General features: G+C 39.0%; 1 pseudogene; it reads left to right on the forward strand.

Moving 5' to 3' along the window:
- The first annotated feature begins 428 nt into the window (after positions 1-428).
- On the forward strand, positions 429-3,818 carry LOC102485804 (sentrin-specific protease 6 pseudogene; annotated as a pseudogene).
- Positions 3,819-4,367: the final 549 nt, after the last annotated feature.

Raw genomic sequence — 4,367 nt, forward strand, 5'->3', positions numbered from 1 at the left:
GCGCGGTGGTGCGGCCATTTTACGGCCCGGGAAGAGGGAGGTGTGTGTGTGCTCATCTTCCTCCTCTCCCCAGCCCTGGCTGCTGGGAGCTTCTCCTGTGGCTTGCGTGGGCAGTGGATGGGGAGTCATGGCGAGAGGAACCAGGCCTGGGAAGCGCCGTCGCCTCCCGCGTTTCCCCAGAGTAGGCTGAGGAGCCCGAGGTGCCCAGGCCGCGGGCCTCACCTCCCTCCTGCCCTAGCGCAGGCCCCTGCGTGCCTGGCCTGTTTCCCTGTAGGCCCGTCTGGATGTGGGAGCGCGCCCGCCCGCGGCTGAGCCCGAGGCCTGCCACCCTGAGGCGGCTACCCTCCTGCGGCATGGCCTCTCATCCCGGTGAGCACGGTGGTGGCCTGGGCCTTGGATTAAGGAGGTGGCGGAGTGCGAGGAGGAAGATGGCATCAGGCAAGAGCCGTGGCTGCGCTGGGGAGATTACTTTTCTGGAAGCTTTGGTTAGATCAGAGTCTAAAAGAGATGGAGGTTTTAAAAATAATTGGAGCTTTGATCATGAAGAAGAAAGTGAAGGAGATACAGATAAAGATGGGGCAAATCTACTCATTGTAGATGAAGATGAGGATTCTGAAACCTCAAAAGGAAAATTTAAGTTGTCGATCTGAAATTGTTGCTACTAGTTCTGGTGATTTCATCTTGAAGGCATATGTAAAGCGAAACAAGACTGACAGTTTCAAAACTTTGAAAGGCAACCCAATTGGACTTAATATGTTGAACAACAACAAGAAATTAAGTGAAAATACACAAAATGCATCAGTATGTTCTGAAACTATAGTTCAAGGTAGACATTTACATCATGCTCATACAGATACCAGTAGTAAAAACAGCAGCCCAAAGTCCGGACCAAAGAGAAAGGAAAGAATACCCACCCCATATTCAAATTTGAAATTAATCCTGTAAGGTTAAGTCGAACCCAAAGTGTTGAACGTATAGTAAAGAAAACAGAAGAGTCTGAATCACACATGGAGCCCAAAATTAAGAGGAAAGTACAACAGAAAAGGCACTGTAGTACCTTTCAGCCTACTCCTCCTCTGTCTCCTGCTTCAAAAAATTGTTTAACCCACTTAGAGGTTTTTGAACAGCGTGAACGCTGTCCAAAATGTGGAAAAGAAAAAGAAAATCAGACCAAATGCCAGCGTTGCAGTAATCTTTTTCCTAAGGGTTTGCAAAGAAATTGAAGGCAAGCTATAACTTTGAATGAATCTACTGGACCATTATTAAGAGCATCAATTCATCAGAATGCTGGAGGACAGAAGTCACAAAACACAGGATTAACAACTAAGAAGTTTTATGGCAACAGTGTAGAAAAAGTTCCAATTGATATTATTGTGAGTTGTGATAATTATTTACACTCTATTGGATAAGTTATTTAACCTGGAGCAAAAATACCCAAAATCACAAACTTGAAAGATAGAAAAATGAACTTGTTAGACCTAAGTGATCCAATCATTTTGTCCAGTGATGATGATGACAATGATAGGACTAACAGAAGAGAGATCATATCTCCCCAACCTGCTGATTCAGCATGTTCATCCCCAGCACCATCCACAGGAAAAGTAGAAGCAGCACTAAATGAAAATATGCACAGAGTTGAACATGAACTAAGAAGAATTTCTGCAGAATCAGAGTTAAATACAGTTACATTTCCAAGAAAAGCAAGAATGAAAGACCAGTTTGGCAATTCTTTCATTAACACACCTTTAAAACGTCATAAAGTGATTTCTCAAGACACTTTAGTTGATCCTATAGCTTTAAGCTGCCAAAGTTCTTTTGACAGTGTCTTTTAAACTGTCGAAGTATAGGAGTAGGACCGGTCTTCCGACTATTAGTAGAGCCTGTAATCTTTTCTTTAGATTTTATCAAGATACATCTAGACGAACCAGAAAGTGATCCTGAGGAGATTAAATACCTCTGATCTAACTAAATGCAAATGGTGTAATGTCTGAAAATTGCCAGTAGTGTTTCTTTAGACAATACCAACAGTTTATCAAAAGCAAAGTATAAAACTACAGATGAATAAGGAGGATGAAGATTGGAATAATTGTAAAGGGATAAATAAGTTAACAAATTTGGAAGAACAATATATAATTTTAACTTTTCAAAATGGCCTTGATCCTCAGGCAAATATGGTATTTGAAAGTATCATTACTGAAATTGGTATAAAGAATAATGTTTCCAAATTTTTTATGAAAATTCCCTTCGAAGAAGCTAATAGCAGACTTGTTGCCTGTACAAGAACCTATGAAGAGAGCATCAAAGGCAGTTGTGTGCAAAAAGAAAACAAAATTAAAACTGTATCCTTTGAGTCTAAAATACAGCTTAGAAGCAAACAGGAATTCCAATGTTTTGATGATGAGGAAGAAACTGGAGAGAACCACACCATCTTCATTGGCCCTGAAGAAAAATTGATAGTATATCCACCACCTCCATCTAAAGGAGGTATTTCTGTTACTAATGAGGACCTGCACTGTCAAAATGAAGGAGAATTTTTAAATGACGTTATTATAGACTTTTATTTGAAGTATTTGGTGCTTGAGAAACTGAAAAAGGAAGAAGCTGATTGAATTCATATATTCAGGTCTTTTTTCTATAAACGCCTTAATCAGAGAGAAGTCATGAAACAACTAATCATTACAGTAAAAGCGACATGGGAGAGTGAAAACGTGGACATGACATGTAGATATTTTTGAGAAGGATTTTATTTTTGTACCCCTTAATGAAGCTGCACACTGGTTTTTGGCTGTTGTTTGTTTCCCTGGTTTGGAAAAGCCAAAACATGAACCTAATCCTCATTACCATGAAAATGCAGTCACTCCATAATGTTCACCTGCAGAAGACAGGGTTGTTTTTCTTCTCCTCCAGCCAGTGAAATGGACAGTTGTTCACAAACCTCTTCTGCCAAGCCTGTGATTAAGAAGATGCTAAACAAAAAGCATTGCGTAACTGTAGTTGATGCAAGTGCTGGGCAGGAAAAAAGTGACCCTCGTTATTGGAAAAACATATGCAATGTGAAATGTAGTATGAAACAAATAAATCATACTGCAAGTGAAAATAACAAATTGAATAAAGGAGAATCTTTGTGCCAGAAAACTACTGATAGGACTAAAAATGAAAATGGTCTACGGAGTGAAAGTTTAAGTTCTATGCATCATACAGATGGCTTAAGCAAAATTAGACTCAACTATAGTGATGAATCAAATGAAGGTAGTAAAATGCTTGAAGATGAACTCATTGACTTCTCAGACGATCAGGATAACCAGGATGACAGCAGTGATGATGGATTCCTTGCTGATGACAACTGCAGTTCAGAAATAGGACAGTGGCATTTAAAACCTACTATTTGTAAACAACCTTGTATCCTACTTATAGACTCACTTAGAGGCCCTTCTCGGTCAATGTTGTCAAAATTCTGAGAGAGTATTTAGAGGTGGAATGGGAAGTTAAAGGAAGTAAATGAAGTTTTTCCAAAGATGTTATGAAAGGCTCTAATCCCAAAGTACCATAGCAAAACAACTTCAGTGATTGTGGTGTGTACGTATTGCAGTATGTAGAGAGCTTTTTTGAGAATCCAATTCTCAGTTTTGAACTACCTATGAATTTGGCAAACTGGTTTCCTCCCCCAAAAATGAGAACAAAAAGAGAAGAAATCCAAAACATAATTCTGAAGCTGCAGGAAGATCAAAGCAAAGAGAAGAAGCATAAGGACAGTTAACTCAGCAGAGGCATCTCTAGGTGAAGGAACAGAACAATTGGTCAGCAGTGTTTCAGATTGACCATTTCTATCGCTTGTCAGTTCTGCCTTCAGAAACTAAGTGACTTTCAACTTTGGGTATAGACAGTAAAAAACTGAAGTGCTCACTACTCAGAGTGATTTGGAAATGTTAATGCTTGTATAAATGTCATATAATTAATTTCCAAAGGAGTATGTATTAAGTAAAAGTCTGTAAATATGTTAATGAGGCTAATTTTTTCAGCATTTATAATTACTTCTTTCACTTGTTAGGAAGCTTTTGTTATGTATTTTCTGTTAATAGTACTTAAATCTGCAACTTCAAAACACAAAATAAATTTAAAAAAATATTTATAAAAAAAAATGTTGCCCTTAAGTTGTTTGTTTACAACAATGCCAGCAGCATGCTGGGTAACATTGTAGACTCTTCCAGTTTTGCCGTGGTCACATTTGTGGGCATTCTGTTTTGAAAGGTACCCATTCCCTTGAAGTCTACAATATCACCTTTCTTGTCGATTCACATATATGTTGCCAAAGGAACCAATCCATGTTTTCTAAAAGGCCTAGAGAATATATATTGGTTGCCTCTCAT

Source organism: Tupaia chinensis, unplaced genomic scaffold (assembly GCF_000334495.1).
Source record: "Tupaia chinensis unplaced genomic scaffold, TupChi_1.0 Scaffold000519_1, whole genome shotgun sequence".
Taxonomy (NCBI): Eukaryota; Metazoa; Chordata; class Mammalia; order Scandentia; family Tupaiidae; genus Tupaia; species Tupaia belangeri.